The following is a 19,587-nucleotide window of genomic DNA, read 5'->3' as shown; positions in this document are numbered from 1 at the left end:
AAAATGTCAAACAACTCCCTCTTTCTCCCTACTGTGTAGCTTCTAGGTTGGCTTACGCACTCCCTAATGAAGCTAGTAAGTTGTTGCTCCTCTATTGCTCAGCAAATGAGAAATATTGATTTCCTCGGCAAGAAATCACTAAGGAAGTATTCCCTCACTATGCGATTTGCTTCCTTCCGGCAGCTTTTCTGCCCAGCACTTAGCTTGCAGAAAACTGCATCCCTCTAGCTCTACGCTGATGCTCTGCGTGATTCCCTCTGCCTTGGAAAATTGTCGGTCTGGTAGTCTTACCTCTTTGCCAACTCACTCAGAGAGAGAAACCCACGAAATATAGCCCTCCTGGCTAGAACTACGCAATCCCTCAGGGGATTCGAGCTGTTGCTTACTGCAACAAGTTGGCCCTTACTTCAGTGCTAGATCTGCTCTTCCTGTTTCACATCAACACCTCTAATTCCATGTGAAAATTCCTAGATCTAACAATCTCAAGAATCCTACTACAACCAGCTGAATCTACTCCACATAGATTGTAAATTACATTACAATTTATTTCATATTTCTTCTTGAAACATTGAAGTAAATTACTGAAGCAACCTACACCAAATTAAATATGATTCTGAAACATAGAAAATGAGCAAGGAAAATAGAAACACATAGGACACTGTTATTTTTGGACAATAGTCCCCGGAAAAAACCAATGCGAGAAAACCGGTGCAGCAACTCTGAGGGTTTTATTATTATGCAGGAGAAAATCTGAGTACAATTCTAAGATGCTCAACTAGCAATCTGATACAGAGAGAATACTGAACAAAGGACTGGTGAAATGATCTCACCCTATCACTGGAGAATTAGTGACTAATCCTGTTCAACTGGAGGCTCTGCGTCACCCTCTGCGTGGCTTCTGCATAGAACTGTGTCACTCCCGGCAGTTTCTGCGTCACCCTAGCTGGGTATTACGCTGCCCCTATTCCGGATCCTCTGCTAGCTGAGAAAATCAAACTTCTGCCTCCCGGACTCACACCCTGGCTTTCAGCCACTGAATTTCGACTTCCCCTCAAGGACTGCTCTGCCTCTGTGTCAACATTGTGTTGGCCAGCGTCAACCTTCCTTCTGGACGTCTTTTTGTTCTCCCTCTACCTCATACTCTCCAGAAATTCTGTTGATTTTTGGTAGCATCGGATGTGCTCTAGCCTTGAAATTTGGTGGAGAGTCTAAGGCACATGAGATATCCAAGACCCATAAATCGTTTGGAGAAATTCCACCCCAATGAGGAGTTATTAAAATAATTAATATTTTTAATAGGTTCCTAAGTCTAAACTTAGGAAAATTAAAATATTAATGGGTATTAATAAAGATAAGGGTGAGGAGCTTCTAAGAGACAAGGATCAAGTCTGTTTTAATCTTAGCCGTTTATTAGAGACTTAATCTTGACCGTTGATTCATCAACAGGAAAAGTATAAGAGAAGACTTGAGGATCATTTGGGAAACACAGCAGATACTCAATATCTCAAGGAAAATCGATTCTCAAAGAGAAGGAGATCGATTTCAGAGGAAGAGTTGCGGGGTGGAGGAAGAGGAGGGCATCAACAACAGTCCGTGACTAAGGAGGAGGTGACGCAGGGACATAAAGAGACAGCGAAAAGGGAGACACAGTCCAGAGAAGACGCAGGGTTGACGCAGAGGGACACAGAGCCATGCTGAGTGACGCAAAAGTGGGAGAAGGGTCTCCAAGGTGTCAGAAAGTTTTCAAGAAAAAGTCTCAGGTGTTTTCTCTCAGTTTCTCTGTAAAATCATTCCTTGTAAAAGCGATTGTTGCTGAAGAATAATAAAACCCTCATCTAATGCACCGATTTTTGCACATTGGGTTTTTCTGGGGACAACTGTCCAAAAGCAACTGTGTTGATGCGATTGGTTCTTGTGTATGGATTCTCTATGTAATTAAGTGATAAGTGCAGTAGAATTTATTTTAATATTTGCTGAAGGGATTTCGTAAATAACTTATTGTGAAGAATAAGTAGGTGAAATAAATCAGTAGCTGCAGTAGAATTTCAGGTTAGAAATTTTCACATGGTATTAGAGCTAAGATTTGGCAACAGGAGAGAAGAATCAGCTATGGGTCAAGAGCATGATGCAGAGGCATCAACTCAAAGGAACTCACGCAGATTTCCAGAAGATAGCACAAGGGACATGGATCACGATTATTCTATGTTAGCTTCCAGACTGGAAGAAGAAGTGTTGAAATTTCTAAGTCTATCCCTTAGAAATTTAATCTGTATTCTTCTTGTTTATTTCTTCTACTTGTTAATTCTAAACAAGTTATTTAAAACATATAAATAACGAAATAAACACAATACAGTCACAACATCTACAGATCAGCAGCTGAAAGAAAACAAACACACAAGTGACACTGTTATTTTTGGACAACTTGTCCCCAGAAAAACCCAATGCGGGAAAACCAGTGCAGCAATTCTCAGGGTATATTATTATGCAGTATTTCCTTGATTACAACTAGGTGCCAAACTAGCTCACCCGTCAGAGAAAAACATCCGGCAGTAATACCTCTCTATTCGGAAACAGGTATTCAGAAAACCTATCCCATGAAACCATCTCCAGCAACTCTGAAGCATTGCGCTAGCCCTTCTGGCCTCTACGTCAGCCTCAACCCTCTCTACGTCAGCCCTCTGAGGCACTGCGCAGCTTCTGGGACCCTCTACGTCACTCCTGTTGCCTTCTACGTGGATGACACGGGCCCTCTGGCCTTTGCGCTGTCTCTGTCAGGCTATGCGTGGCCTGCTCTGGCTTCTGCGTCTCTGCCTCTGCGCTGGTCTCTCAGCACTATCCCTGCCTCTCTTTCCAGTACTCACTGCCCCTCGTTGTTGATCACTGATTCGACGTTATTTAGCAAACCCCGCTCTAGTAAATCAAATAACTGATCACTCTGATGTGTTCTCCAACTGACCCTCAAGCCTCCTCTTATACTTTTCCTGTTGGTCCTTCAATAGCCGAGATTACATCTCTAATCAACGGGTAAGATTAGATTTGGCTTGATCCATGACTTTTGGAAACTTCTAACACAATTTTATATTAATACCCATTAATATTTTATTTTTCCTAAGTTTAGACTTAGGAACTCCATTAAAAATATTAATTATTTTAATATCTCCCAAACCGAATACAATCTACCCAAACCATTCCTAGGTCTTGGAGATCTCATGTGTTTTAGCCTCTCCACCAATTTTCATGGCTAGAGCACATCCCATGCCACCCCAAATCAACAAGAAGTCGCTTGCCTAGCAAGTTCTGCCTCCTCTGAGGTTTGGTACATAGATAGTGGAGCTTCCTGGCATATGACAGGAATTCGAGAATGTTTCTCAGATTATCAGGAAGAAAGGATGAATTTTCAGATCACCATGCGAAATAAGGCAAAGTGTACCCCCGTAGGAAGAGGTACTGTAGTCTTTCAAACCGAAACAGGAGAGTGGCTTCGAGCAACCAATGTGATGCATGTGCCAGGATTGGGAATGAACTTACTCTCCATATCTCAACTTCAAAACAAAGGGCTATGACGTTTTCTTCATTAAGAAGAAAGTATATGTCAAACACCCGAGTTGGAAAAAGAAGGCCCGGATTGGAATCAGAAGTAATAGGCTATATAGATTACAGCTAGAATCTCCAATGGCACTAATAGGCAGCAATGGGGATAAAGATTTGAATGAATTATGGCACAGGAGGATGGGACACTTACACCATGGGGCTCTAATAATTCTCAGGAAAGAGTATTAGGAGTTCTAGAACTAAGTTTCGAACGAGATGATGTATGCAGACAGTGCGCTATGGGCAAGTATGCCAAAGCAGTGTTTTCCAGAAGTAACAATAGAGCTAAGAGTGTTCTAGGATTGATACACTCAGACATCTACGGATCGATGTCCACAAAAGCTCTTAGTGGTGTCGAATACTTCGTCACCTTCATCGATGACCATTCCAAGAAGACTTGGATCTACTTTCTGAAAACCAAGGATGAGGTTTTTGGTCGATTCAAAGAGTTCAAGGCTCTAGTGGAGAATGTGACAGGAAGGAAGATAAAGTGTTACGCTCGGACAATGGTGGAGAGTATGTTGACAAGGACTTCACCGATTTTTGCACTAGGGAAGGCATCAGAAGAGAGTGGACAGCTCCCTACAATCCGGAGCAGAAAGGAAAAATAAGACTATTGTGGAAGCAGCTAGGGCAATGTTGTATGATCAGGATATGCCAAAATTCCTATGGGCAGAAGCATGCAACACGGCAATTTATGTCCAGAACAGGACTCCGCACAAGGCATTGGGCAAAATCACTCCGGAAAAAGTCTTCACCAGGAAAACACCTGAAGTCAGTTATTTCAGGATATTTGGGAGTTTGGCGTATTGCCGTATACCCGAAGAAAAGAGAAAGAAATTAAACAGCTGAGAAAGGATATCTTGTAGGATATAGCAAGAATGCTAAGGCATATAGAGTCTATCTTCCAGGGAGTAGGAAGGTAGTAGTTCGACGGGATGTAAAGTTCATGAAGGACAGAGCTTTCAGGAAATCCCGAGAAATGCCTTCCGAGGAGCAGTCAAAAGACGATCCGTTGGTCCAACCACAAGGAGCAGCAGAAAGTAGTACCAGAAATTCTCCTAAAGGCAAAGCTTCAGAACAGGAGGAATCTCAGGAAGAGGGAGAGTTGATAGATGTACCCACTACCAGTGGAAGAACGAGTCGGGAACTCCGACAGATTCTACAGGGATGCAAAGGACTTCATTGGTGCACCCAGGAATGATAAAAGGGAGCGAAGACAACCAGACAGATATTAGGCCCTAGTAGCTCAAGTTGGGGAACCTTCTAGTTCTCAGGAGGCCATTCAGTATCAAGTATGGGTAGTTGCCATGGTGGAGGAATACAGTTCTATAATGGTCAATGATGTCTGGGAATTGGTACCTAGGCCTCAGGACATGTCAATGGTAGGTTCGAGATGGATCTACAAGGTCAAATATGCTGCAAACGGCAGTGTGGAGAAATACAAAGCCAGGTTTGTGGCTAAGGGGTATGCTCAGAAGGAAGGGACAGACTACGAAGAAACCTTTGCCCCAATAGCCAGGTATAATTTTATTAGAACCGTGATATCCCTTGCAGCACAGATGGGGTGGGAGATTCACCAGATGGATGTCAAAACGGCATTCTTGAACGGGGTGATAGAAGAGGAAGTGTATATTGAACGGCCAAAGGGTTTTGAGACACATGAGAAGAAATCTCATGTATGCAGATTAAAGAAAGCCTTGTATGGGCTTAAACAGGCACCTAGAGCATGGTACGGTCGAATTGATGGCTACTTGCAGAAGATGGGGTTCGTCAAGAGTGACACAGATCCTAATCTCTACTATCTTGTCATAGAGAATGAGCCTCTAATCCTGGTATTATATGTGGATGATCTTTTCCTGACAGGATCATCCAGGCTCATCAAAGACTGCAAGAAGAACCTAGCCACAGAATTCGACATGAAGGATTTGGGACAGATGCATTATTTCCTGGGGTTGGAAGTTTGGCAGCAAAAGGGTGAGATCTTCCTTGGACAAGGGAGATATGCTACAGAGACCTTGAAGAGATTCAGGATGCAGGACTGTAGACCTATGGCTACTCCAATGATCACCAACTGGAAGAAGATTGATGCATCAGAAGACAAAGGCATTGATCCCACCTTGTACAGGCAGCTTATAGGGTCCCTGATGTATCTGGTCAATACCAGGCCAGACATTTGTTACGCTATCAACACCCTCAGTCAGTTCATAGTGGAACCCAAGAGGGCACACTGGGCAGCAGCCAAACATGTTCTCAGGTATATACAAGGAAGAGTTGAGCATGGACTATTGTACACCCAAGGCAATGACATCAGGCTGAGTGGGTTCACTGACGCAGATTGGGCTAGAAGTTCAGTAGATTGGAAAAGTACAACTGGGTATTGTTTTAAAATTGGATCAAGAATGACCTCCTGGTGCAGTAGAAAACAAAAATTCGTGGCTCTGAGCTCAACTGAAGCAGAATATATGGCAACTAGCACAGCTTCGTGCGAAGCCATATGGCTTAGGAAATTGCTTGTGAATCTATTCAGGAGAAGGATGGAAGCGACCGGGATTTGTGTGATAATCAGAGTTGCATCAAGCTCTCTGAGAATCCAGTATTTCATGATCGGTCGAAGCACATTGATATCAGGTGTCACTTTGTCAGAGACTGTGTCCAACGAGGGGCAGTACAGTTGAGGTACACTCCTATAGGAGAACAGGTGGCAAACATCCTCACCAAGGCTCTAGGAAGAACAAAGTTTGTTTATTTCAGGGAGAAGATGGGGATGGTGAAGAATCCATTTCAATAGCAGAAATGGATAGGTATCTAGAGTTGCAGTGCAGCAGTTAGCAATGGCAGTGCTATGGGCAGAATGATACAACGCGTTGAGAGGGAGCTGCAGTACTGATGTAGCAGTGGCAGTGGCAGTGTCATGGGCAGCAGTACAGGAAGCAGCAGTGCAATGGATGTGAGGCAATAAGCCAAGCATCAGCACAGAGGACCAATGTGGAGAATCAGTGTGATGCTTCTATGGTGAAGCATTGCTAGAGCACACTCCTCACTAAGAGGGAGTGTTGATTTTTGGTAGCATTGGATGTGCTCTACCCTTGAAATTTGGTGGAGAGGCCAAGGCACATGAGATCTCCAAGACCCAGAAATCGTTTGGAGGAATTCCACCCGGGTGAGGAGTTATTAAAATAATTAATATTTTCAACGGGTTCCTAAGTCTAAACTTAGGAAAATTAAAATATTAATGGGTATTAATAAAGATAAGAGTGAGAAGCTTCTAAGAGACGAGGATCAAGTCTGTTTTAATATTAGCCGTTGATTAGAGACTTAATCTCGGTCGTTGATTCATCAATAGGAAAAGTATAAGAGAAGACTTGAGGATCATTTGGAGAAACACCGGCAGATACTCAGTATCTCAAGGAAAATTGATTCTCAAAGAGAAGGAGATCGATTTCAGAGGGAGAGTTGCAGGGTGGAGGAAGAGGAGGGCATCAGTAGCAGTCAGTGACTGAGGAGGAGGTGACGCAAGGACATAGAGAGACAGCGCAGAGGGAGATGCAGTCCAGGGAAGACGCAGGGCTAATGCAGAGGGACGCAGAGCCACGCTGAGCCACACAAAGTAACGCAAAAGTGACGCAAAAGTGGGAGAAGGGTCTCCTAGGTGTCAGAAAGTTTCCAAGGGAAAGTCTCAGGTGTTTTCTCTCAATTTCTCTATAAAACCATTCCTTGTAAAAGAGATTGTTGTTGAAGAATGATAAAACCCTCATCTGTTGCACTGGTTTTCCCACATTGGGTTTTTCCGAGGACAATTGTCCAAAAACAATTGTGTTGATGTGATTGGTTCTTGTGTATGGATTTTCTCTGTGTAATTATGGGATAATTGCAGTAGAATTTATTTTAATATTTGTTGAAAGGATTTCGTAAATAACTTATTTGAAGAATAAGTAGGTGAAATAAATCAGTAGTTGCAATAGAATTTCAAGTTAGAAATTTTCACAAATTCCTTCTTTCGGATTCTCACTGCCCCTCTGCTGCAAGAAATCTCCTCAATCGGTTTTTCTTCCTGAGAACTTCTCACTTCAAAAAATCGATTGCCTTGATCTCTCAGTGTATTTTCCAAATGACCCTCAAGCCCCTTCTTATATCTTCCTGTTGGACAACCAACGACTTAGATTAAATCATAATCAAAGGCTTAGAGCATTTTTGCTTGATCTGTGTCTTCTTCTAGAAGTTTCACCCATTATTAGATTAATACCCATTAATATTTTAATTTTCCTAAGTTTAGACTTAGGAAGCCTATTAAAAATATTAATTATTTTAATAAAATCACTTTTGGGTGGAATTTCCCAAACGCTTTCTGGGTTCTTTGGAATACATGTGCCCAAGCCTCCCTGCAAAATTTGAGGCTTAGAGCACATCCAATGTTACCCCAAATCAACACTCCCTCTTAGCGAGGAATGTGCTCTAGCAATACACTGTTATTGCATATTGCTCTGACTCTGAAGGATCATCCTTTGCACTGCTGATGTCTGACATGTTGTCCACCAATTACTACGCTACTGTTGCTACTGTACTTTGCCTTTGACACTACCAATGCTACATCTGTACTACAACTCCCTCTCAAATGTGGAATCCGTTATGCTGCTAACACTGCATCCGCACTGCAACTCCGTTGTTGAGAGAAGCAACTGAAAACACCTAAAACTGGATAAGTATCCCGTGGATACACCTCGGTGCTGAAAGCCTGACTGTTGCTAGTCCCACGTTGTCTTCTGAAGCCACTGCACTGTTGAAGCTCTGCATTGTGCCTCCACGCACTATTGCCTCTCTGCTCTGTGCTGCTCACATTCTAGCGCTACTAACTATTGCATCTGTCGAATCAACACTCCATGGCACCAACAAAAAACTCCATCCCGCTACTACTGATCATGGGCTCTCATAACAAGGTGATGACCTAAGAGTTGGGCTCCTCAATGATCCTGCCCATCTGTAGCTCTATCAAACTACAGTTCTATATCAGCCCACCTTCCCCCTGGAGGTATCTTGGCTGTAATGGCAAACTCCTCCTGTTCAATCTTTGCAGTTGCAACCATAGGATCATGCTTCTCATCCTTGTCCTTTTTCTTCAAAGGACATTGGGATGCATCGTGGCCCATCTTGCCACATCTGAAACATTTCATCTTGGAGACGTCTTTCTTTCGTCTCTGTTGCCCCTAATGCCCCCTTGATGCAAGGGTTGCGTTATCCCCCTCCTCTACTTTGGGCTTCGAACCACTACTGATGTTGCTTCCGTCAAGTTTGACCTTGACCATGTCTCTCCTCGGTTCTTCTTGTTTCAGAGCTTCCCACATCTCGTCCCAATTTGGCAATGTTGCTCTGCCCAAAATGCTCTGGACGAAGACTTGCCATTCATCCGAGGACCGAGACATAATTTAGAGCCAGTCTAACTAACTCTGAATCTTGAGGTGTGTGCCCAGTAGCCGACAACTCATCACGGGTCTCCTTCAATTTCGTGAAGAATGGATCCACATGTTCTCCCTTCTGCATCTGAGCAGATCTCAGCTTCTGCTCTAAGTACATCTTCCGCTGCTCAGAAGATCCCGAATATAATGTGGCCAAGGCATCCCACATTTCCTTAGCAGTCCCTTTGCTAGCAACGTGGCACACCATGTGATCCTTGACTCCATCCAAGATCATCCTTTTTGCCTTAGCCATCTCAGCTTTGCGCTTTTTCAGCAAATCTACATCCACAGGGACAGCTACCACACTATCAACATACGTCTTGAGGGCATGCTTATCTAGAAGGAAAGACATTCTAGCCTTCCAGATGACATAGTTGGAAGCCTCGTCCAACCTGTCATGATCCCTCAAGCCATTGGTTTCCATATCCTCCAAAAAATGTCGAATAGCTCCCTCTTTCTCCCTACTGCGTAGCTTCTACACTGGCTTACGCACTCCCTAATGAAGCCGGTAAGTTGTTGCTCCTCTACTGCTTAGCAAATGAGAAATATTGATTTTCTCGGCAAGAAATCAATAAGTATTCCCTCACTATGCTATTTGCTTCCTTCCAACGGCTTTTCTGCCCAGCACTCAGCTTGCAGAAAACAGCATCCCTCTAGCTCTGCGTTGATGCTCTCCGTGGTTCCCTCTTCCTTGGCAAATTGGCGATCAGATAGTCTTACCTCTTTGTCGACTCACTCAGATAGAGACACCCACAAAAATATAGCCCTCCTGGCTAGAATTGCGCAATCCCTCAGGGGATTCGAACTGCTGCTTGCTGCAGCAAGTTGGCCCTTGCTTCAATGCTAGATCTACTCTTCCTGTTTCACATCAACAGCTCTGATTCCATGTGAAAATTCCTAGATCTAACAATCTCAGGAATTCTATTGCAACCAGCTGAATCTACTTCACCTAGATGGTAAATTACATGATAAGCTTATTTAAGATTTCTTCTTGAAACATTGAAGTAAATTACTGAAGCAGCCTACACCAAATTAAATATGATTTTGAAACATTGAAGTAAATTAATGAAGCAGCCTACACCAAATTAAATATGATTTTGAAACATAGAAAATGAGCAAGGAAAATAGAAACACATAGGACACCGTTATTTTTGGACAATAGTCCGCGGAAACCCAAAGTGGGAAAACCGGTGCAGCAGCTCTGAGGGTTTTATTATTATGCAGGAGAAAATCTGAGTACAATTCTAGGATGCTCAACTAGCAATCTGATACAAAGAGAATACTGAACAAAAGACTGGTGAAAAGATCTCACCCTATCACTGGAGAACCAGTGACTGATCTTGCTGCATTGGAGGCTCTGCGTCACCCTCTGCGTGGCTTCTGCGCAGGACTGCGTCACTCCCAGTTGTTTTTGTGTCACCCTAGCTGGGTATTACGCTACCCCTCTTCCAAATCCTCTGTTAGCTGAGAAAATCAAACTTCTTCCTCCCAGACTCACACGCCGGCTTTCGGCAACTGAATTTCGACTTCCCTTAGCAGGAAACTCGACTTCCCCTCCAGGACTGTGTTGCCTCTGTGTCAACACTGTGTGGGTTGGCGTCAGCCTTACTTCTGGACGTCTTTTTGTTCTCCCTCTGCCTCGTACTCTCTGGAAATTCCTTCTTCCGGATTCTCACTGCCCCTCTGCTGCAAGAAATCTCCTCAATCATTTTTTCTTCCTGAGAACTTCTCACTTTAGAAAATCGATTTCCTTGATCTCTCAGTGTATTTTCCAAATGACCCTCAAGCCCCTTCTTATATCTTCCTGTTGGACAACCAACGGCCTAGATTAAATCATAATCAAAGGCTCAAATCATTTTGGCTTGATCCGTGTCTTTTTCTAGGAGTTTCACCCATTATTAGATTAATATCCATTAATATTTTAATTTTCCTAAGTTTAGAATTAGGAACCCCATTAAAAATATTAATTATTTTAATAGAATCACTTCTAGGTGGAATTTCCCAAAACGCTTTCTGGGTTCTTTGGAATACATGTGCCCAAGCCTCCCTGCAAAATTTGAGGCTTAGAACACATCCGATGCTACCCCAAATCAACAGATGCTATTGTTGATATAGCAATTGGGGCATCTCAAATGAATAGATCCTTCTAGTGGGATCAAATTTTTTTCAAGTGTTCTAGACTAATTTGAGTGGGATAGTCTCACCCATGACTCCTCAGTCAATCTCAATCCTCACAGAAAAATTGACAAAGAGGGTTGTGATCGCAACTTGGCAAGATTGTAAGTAAAATGCCAAGGTAAGCCTCACTCCATCAACCACATTTTTATAAAAACTAAATTTTTTCCTTTTTTGTTTTATTAACTAGCTTGTTGTAGAAATTTCTATCATGTGTAGCTAGTAAATCCTTGGGCAAAAGAGCAATAATTTCCAAATCTAAGCCAAGGAATTGTTACATCCATTTTTTAAGCATATTTTACACACATTTTAAGGATGTATTAAGTTGTTTATGGAGATCTGCAACAAATTAAAGCTATAGCACATCATTTTCTACAGATTTCTCATCAAACAAGATGTTTTTCTCAAGTAAGTATCTTAAACACACCTTGCATTAGCTTCAAATACAAGATTATATCTTTGATTATTTCCAGCCATTAAAATATTATTTTATTTGGAATAATTTTTTGGTTTGCACTCAAGCAGTTTTGACCCCATAACATCAACAAGTGAATTTCTATTTTGTTGCAAGTTTTAGGCTTAGAAGTAGTCCAAAGTGACTCATATTCTGTCTTTTAGCCTTCCCACCCCTAAATCTTGGATCTAGAAGTGTTTGGGTACTTTTGGGTGGTCCTTGAAGGGAATTCCCTTACTATTTTCAGCAATTTTCTGTACATTTTGTAGATTGCTATGACAGGACCGCAAGGTCAATTGCACAGCAACCCCTGTAACCAAGGTACTAATCATAGAAATACTTAGATATTTGTTTAGCATGTTATTTGTACACTCATTTTGACTACTCACGTGATATATTTTGTTAGATTTGGGTGTCAATTTTTGCTGACCAGACTTTATGCATTAAACCAGCAGGGCAGCAGCAGATAACTCCTTCACTTCATCCATTTGATCCCATACAAGGCATTGATTTTGTGTTGGTTGGTTGAAGTCATCCAAGGGAAGCCTCCTATAGCCATTTCGGAGGTATTTGGGCTAGAAGAGTGGGGACTTGGGCTAAGGTGACAATGGGTCCTTGTTCTGTGTTTGCCGGTTTTGGCAGGCTTTACAAGAGCGGTAACAGGAACCAATTCCCAAGCATAGAGAATTAGTTCCTCCAATCACAGCAAATTTCCCAATCCTCTTCAACAAATCCTAACACAAGAACCACGCCTACAGTCTTACAAAATGGAATTTTTCTGTAAATGGATCTGATTGAAAAATTACCAAAAATTGAAGAATCCAATGCAGATAGGAAAATCTGCAGTTCCTGTATGATTCAAATCTAGGTACGGGCCCTGATCTCAAGAATCTGTTAACTGCTTCCAATTTTGAGGGGATGATGGATGGAACAATTATATTTCAAGTTCATGTAGTACTATACCAAACTTAAAGATATAACTTCCTTGTGCACTTCATCTACAGTGCTACTTATTTCTCACTAGCCGAAATGATTCCAAATAGTAGAGCTGCCACTTTCACCACCCTTATGCAATTATAAAATCTTATATAGACAACTCAATCAATCGAAATTTTCTAGGTATAGATCTTTTGATGCCACGAGATAAGGTTGTTGTATGCTGAGGTACTGCAAACACAGATTAAAGTGTAGTGAAAGTTGGCAGCCTAAGGTTGCAAAGTGCATGCTCATCATAAGATAGATCTACAAGAGTTGAGAAAAACCATAACCCAAGGTTCTAGGGTATATGTAACACATAAAGCAAAGTTGTAGGAGATGGTCAAGACTAGAAGACAAGGTTGTGAGATTGTGAGCATGTTGCACTAATGTGCTATAAAAATGGCAAGGCACAACACGGGATTTTGGGGCAGATAAAGATCACAACTCAATGCTACAAGGATCAAAGACCCTGCAACCCAATGTCTTAGAAACCACAGATACTGCAACTCAACGTTACAGGGACCAAATATTCCACAAGCTTCCAATGCAGGAAACTAAAGTTCTGCTACAATGCAAAGGCCCACAAAACTAGAACACACAAGATGACAATCCACAATGCAACTATGGAAAAGGAAGTTGAATGGATGTGGCAGTTGGGATTTTCAGTAACATAAGTATTGTATATATACATGTATCACTCGTAACAAAAAAAGGGAGAGACGCAACTGTACAAAAAAGTTGTCATTTATCTCTACTAAGAAAAGGTTTTATTGGTATTATAGCATACTTTTTTCTGGACTACAAAACTTTGTTTATACACACTTTAATTTGCATATTGTGTGCTTCTCGGTTCTGTAACATCCCGTTTTTGCAGACTGGGATAAAATATTGAATTTGAAGAAAAGGACGCACATTTCCAAAAAACAGAGTGAAATCCTTTAAGCCACAATCAAGACATAGTTGTAGCAATGTTAAGCAGCAGTCACAACTTACAAGAGCATAAGTAAAATTATATCATATTTGGGTACCAAAAACTCCGCACACATACAGAGAGTGAGGGTCACATATAGAGAGAGGGCCTAATGGTTAGGAGCATGTGCTTATGTGCTTCCTTATAAGAAGTCACATCCTTATAAGAAGTTATAAGAAGTCACATGTTCAAATCCAGAGGGGTAGGTTCAAATCCAGAGGGGTAGAGCATGTACACCACATAGGCTTTAGCAGTAAAATTGCTGTGCAGAGATGGGTCCCCTGGATCCCCTGTCCCACAAAGGGTCACAAAGGGTCCCACAAACAAGGTGGTGGTGGTATTTGGTGTCTGGTTTGGCCATGACCTTAACATATAGGTCCTGAAAATATGGGTTCTGAGGTTCTCATGGTTTGAACATGTCAGCCTACTTATGTAATTCAACAAATGTAATTCAACAATTAGCCAAGTAGAATATACAGTCTGAGCAAAAAACAACCCTACCAAGATTACATTCACTTGCTTGAACTCCCTCCTTTCAATAGATTGAACAATCGATGGATTCATCAACATCTTGTTTACACCATTAACACCGTAGATCCTACACATCTCATAGATGTCTCCGACAGTTGAAAAGATGTCAATACATATTTAAAATAGCATTTTTGCAGCATCAGGGATCCTTCAACAGTGTATTTTCATATGAATATTTTTGATACAGGGAAAGCCTTTCAGCCAAAGAAGACAAAGTGAGACTAAGATAGGTGAACCAGGAAAAGGTCAATCTGACAGGTTTTGCAAGTATTGTAAATATGTAGAATGCTTGCAATAAAGATAGGGGTACTATAGACAGTCATCTTCTATTTCTGTAAATCTTGCAGACCACAATTCCACTATAAAAGATAACCCGTGCAAGTTAATTCCTTGAACATATTGAGAGGTAAGCTTGTTGAGCAAAACATTGGAGGTAAGCTTGAGGCCAAAATTAATGAAGCGTTTGTCTTGCAGTTCAGAGTAGGGATGAAAAACAAAATATCTAGTGTCAAAGATATGAGAGAGAGGCTACATTGCATGTTATGCTTCCCCAAAACAAGATAGGCATATTCCTTCATATAGAAAAGCTTGCATGAGACTATTCTACGTTCAACAATGAAAAGCAGAAGAGAACTACAATCGGGAAAAGCAATAACAAATCTGCATGTTTTTAATAAAGATACATTAAGAGTTATAAGCATCACAAGAACCGACCGTTTCTCCATAAGCATAATTTCAGATCTATGTACAACTCTAGAACAGAATATCACATAAGCATAATGCCAACAAAGGTCTATGTACAAATCTAGAACAGAATATCACATCCCACGGCACAGACACGCACCTGACTCGTTTATCCCCTGAAGTTGAAGTCCACAAAATGGGGAACGATGGTCAGATTTACAGCATCAGTGCAGCCTGTTTAACAAATGGCTGCAGGGAGCCCAAAGAGCCCAAATTTGTGGTTCAGCTTCTTGATATTTCCATATATAGAGCGACCATGGATTCGAAATGCATGAACCACGTGGAGCATCACACCGAATGTTCCGGGAGGTATAAGCATATTATATTTTTCCACAGATATATATCCCATCATGGATGCATATTCGTGAACGAGAGTTCGTTTCGCGTTAGTACTCTGCTTCCGTCCACTGACCAAGCTCTATACCAATTTGTGACAGATATTGTTTGTGCGTAATCTCGATACCAAAAGCAGAGTGGTCAACATAGAGATCATCTTTCATGGTCACCATGGATGTTAAACATGGAACTTCGTTTTTGACTCTTTTCCTCGTTGAGTGGTTTCCTTGTTATATACAATGAACGATTTTGATTTTAATTTTAGTAAATAATTGTTTTAATATGCAATGTGTTATACTAGCCATTGCAATATATGTTGTAAAAGAAACTAGTAAGCATAAATTCGAGAAGCATTGTGACATATAAAGAATCATTGAAGATAAAAATTAATAAACAAAATGTTTTTTAAAAGTAGAAGATAAAGAGAAAACACTTACATTACCTAGGTCCATTATCAGCGGATAGAGGGTATATATGCTTGATTTCAATGTGTACTGTGTGAACAAAACCCTTGCAGCTACACCAGATTCTATGGAGAGCAAAATGAGAGTAAGGTACAGTAACCAGTGTGAATTATGTGTTGAGAGCAGAACATATAATATTACCCTGAACAAATAAAAACTTTAAATCAATTTATGCATTCCCATTGATTGGCATTGGCCTCAAACTCTCACATGAGCGGTTGTCGCTACTGCCAGAACCACCTGAAACCCGCCTGCACCATCCTAGTTGCAGAGCTCGAATCCAAGGAATCTTTGGTGGAAATGACTGGGCTAAACGGTGGACAAGCCATCCAGACGATTCGGGGGCAACCGTTTTCTTGGTATTTGTTTCACCACGCAGATCAAACCAATCGCAAGGAAGATCACACAGCGTTTCGCTCTAGCTCAGTGTCAGGCTCAGACTCAGGCTCACAACACAACAGAGACTTGCAACAACTCAAGGGATGAATCCATGGCTTTCTATTGCTATTATGGTGCTCTAGGTTGTATATCATAGAGATTCGTAGGTCTTAGAGATTTAGTTAGGTAGTTAGCTTAAATGAAGGTGTTAGGATATTCTGACACATAGGAAATAGTTAAGTATAACTTGGTCTAGCGTAGAGTTAGGTAAAGTGTGTTTCTTTACTATGTACTTTTGTAACTTACATTCTAACGGTCACGATATGTTCTAGACATGAAGTGATCCGACGGTTCATTCTCTCCTCGGTATTACCGACACTTGATCTGTGGCTTAACCCCTGATTGGTCCATGATCTCTATTTAAAGAGCATGGAGGGTCATTTCTAAGGTGACCGTCATGAGAGAAGCTTATGTAAATTTTATTTCTTTTATTAATAAATTTCCTAAAGTGGCAGCGGTGGCTCAGGCCATGGATTGTTTCCCTCTTTGAGGGTTTTAACCACGTCAAGAATATTGATGTATTGATATGTGATCTGTTTGTGAGTGGTGTCCTATGGTGTTCTATCTGAGGAACTTACCCTGTAAATTCCTACATGGTCTGTTTGTGAGCAATGCCTTTTTCTTGATCATCAAGTCTTGCAATCCAAGGAAGGTATTTCCCTTTCCTAGTCCAAGTATGCATGTGATCTTCTACGCCACTTTCACATGGAAGACTGTAAGCCAGCCCCTTCTCCCTTTCAGTCTAGAGCCAAACTTTTAGTCACTTGTACTTCCCCTAAAGTTGATGCTACCCTATACCGTCAACGTGTAGGAAAAAATTTGTATCTGACCCATACCCATCCTGACCTTTCCTTTATTGTTGGCCTTATTGCGCGGTTTATGCAAAACCCACATGAAATTCATTGGAAAACAACTAAAAGAATACTTCGTTATGTTCGAGGTACAGTTCAATTTGGGATTCATTACTGTGCAGAAGCATCTCCTCTATTGGTTGGTTTCACTAATTCCGATTGGGCTAGTGACCCTGATGATCAAAATTCTACTACAGGTTATGTCCTCACTCTTGGTTCTGGACCTATTACATGGGCTTGCAAGAAACAAAGTGCCATTTCTCTTTCTTCAGCAGAAGCAAAGTATCGTGGTGTTGTAAAAGCTAGTAAGGAATCCCTGTGGGTTCGTCAGATCTTGTCAGAGTTTGGCTTTCGGCAGCAGCATCTGACTAGTGCGATAATCAAAGTGTCATTCAACTATGCAAAGATCTAGTCCAACATCAGCGTAGCAAACACATTGAACTACACATGCACTTCATCAGAAAGCTCATTCATGACCATGTTCTTGAAGTGCAGTATTGTTCAACCGATGATCAAGTTGCAGAGATCTTTGCAAAGGCTCTCACGAAGGCAAAGTTTACTAAACTTCGATTTATGGTTGGAGTTCAAGAGGTTGTCACTAAGGGGGGATAGGCTCTAATGCCTCCTTCCTTCTCCTATTGTGTCATATTTGTACATCCTTCAATCCTATCCGAAGTTTTTCTTAAGGGGGGATGTTAGGATATTCCGACACATAGGAAATAGTTAAATATAACTTGGTCTAGTGTAGAGTTAGGTAAAGTGTGTTTCTTTACTATGTACTTTTGTAACTTACAATCCGACAGTCACAATATGTTCTAGACATGAAGTGATCCGACGGTTCATTTTCTCCTCGGTATTACTGACACTTGATCCGTGGCTTAACACCCGATTGGTCCATGATCTCTATTTAAAGAGCATGGAGGGTCATTTGTAAGGTGACCATTCATGAGAGAAGCTTATGTAAATTTTCTTTCTTTTATTAATAAATTGCCTGAAGTGGCCACGTTGGCTCAAGCCATGGACTGTTTCCCTCTTTGAGGGTTTTAACCATGTCAAGAATACTAGTGTATTGATTTGTGATATGTTTGTGAGCAATGTCATGTGGTGTTCTATCTTAGGAGCTTACCCTGTAAATTCCTATAGAAGGAGGTGGTGGATCGAATGGGTTAAAATATTTCAAATGTCTAACTGATCCAAATCGGATCCATAAACCACTGTCATAGAACCATGACTATATCGAGATGAAACAAACCCTTGAAGAATCCAAAACAGCAATCGAAAGCACCCTAAACCAGTGACCATGGCAGCCGGCGCGGAACGACGAGGACCTCGGTCAAAGCACGCTGATCGAGGCCCATGGAGACTGTGCAGGAGGTCAAAATAGCCCCTAGGAGCCCAGATCGGGAAAAGGAGCTGATTTTCGATGCGCGTTAACGCGCATCGCTGGGCAAACAGGGCTGAAATGGTAGAGCCTTAAGCACTCGGTCACATTGGGAGCCAGAGGACCGTGGGCAGAGAAACGAAAAGTGCCATCGTACGAAGGTGGGACCCACAACCTAGAAACCGGCGGTTTGATCGGGGCACCCTTGAACGGTAAGAGGTTTTCGAAAAAAAACGGAGCGATCACACTCAGCGATCGATGCGTGGCAGCGGAGGTGAGATAAAAATCGTCGTGATCGCGTGTTATCAGTTAAGCAAGTCAACCGCGCTCGATGTGCGTACAACGTTGGATCTGGAGGAGCCCAGATCGGACGGCTGAGATTGCGTCCGATAGACAGAGTAGAATTGATAGGGAATTAAGCCACGATTTAAGGGGATTTGGAATCCATTGACCGCCACGGTGGAGAAAGAAACGAATCGACGAACAAGCTGGCGTTGTTCCAGTGAGGACACGTGGCTACTTCTCGAGCGTTCATGCTGACGCCGAACAGGGAACTCCAAGCACACAGGTGGTAGGCGAATCGACGTAGGCGGGAGAGGAACCGAACAGGCGTGGAGGTCGAATGGCTAAAGCCATGAACAGAGACAGTTGAACAAAAAAAATCAAGAGAGATTTAGAACGAAGAGTCCAAGCGACCAAGAGAGACAGTGAACAGTGAACCCTGAGAGGAGGACTGAGCACAAAGAGCAGTAAAGCCAAGCAGAGGAGACAGAGGGCCGAGATGACCATAGGCAGCATCGAGCACCAGAGAGCTTGAGGAATCAAGCCTTCCCATAGAGGAATCTGTCCGGATTGAGCATCACAGTTGGCTCTTTCCATTGTAGACCGAGGGTCACAGAGCTGGTGGGAAGAACAAGAGTCTGTGTACTCCAAGTGGCTTGGGGAATCCAAGAACCACTCTGTCAAGCAAAATCTGCTTCAGGAGAACTCATATTGAGTCCCTGCATTGTAATTTCTCTGCTGAAAGACACAATAAAACAAGGCCACCACTGAAGCTGGACCGGAGACATAGCCCTGGAGAATAGGGTGAACTCCTTATTAAAAACTGTTTGTGTCTTTGTGTTGCTTACTTTATTTCTCTGTTGTCTTTCCATTTATATTCTGTGTATTGGCAATCTGATCGATCTATTGTTTCAATAACACAGAACACACACACCAGCG

General features: G+C 42.0%; 1 protein-coding gene across 2 annotated transcripts in view; it reads right to left on the bottom strand.

The window, feature by feature from the left end:
• The window catches only part of LOC149233828 (Haloacid dehalogenase-like hydrolase (HAD) superfamily protein), a 127,076-nt gene extending 111,790 nt beyond the window's left edge, over positions 1-15,286 (bottom strand). Inside the window, exon 1 of one of the 2 annotated variants that reach the window (XM_089379861.1) lies at positions 14,997-15,286. The gene's annotated coding sequence lies outside the window, so the exon portion shown is untranslated. The remainder of the gene's footprint in view (positions 1-14,996) is intronic. The other variant, XM_089379862.1, reaches the window with a different exon arrangement.
• Positions 15,287-19,587: the final 4,301 nt, after the last annotated feature.

The sequence above is a fragment of the Pinus tabuliformis genome, chromosome J, assembly GCF_031772625.1.
Source record: "Pinus tabuliformis cultivar Carrire ecotype Pingquan chromosome J, CPIR1, whole genome shotgun sequence".
NCBI classification, from domain to species: Eukaryota; Viridiplantae; Streptophyta; class Pinopsida; order Pinales; family Pinaceae; genus Pinus; species Pinus tabuliformis.
The sequence above is the reverse complement of the archived record's forward strand: the minus strand, read 5'-3'. Positions and strand labels throughout refer to the sequence as shown.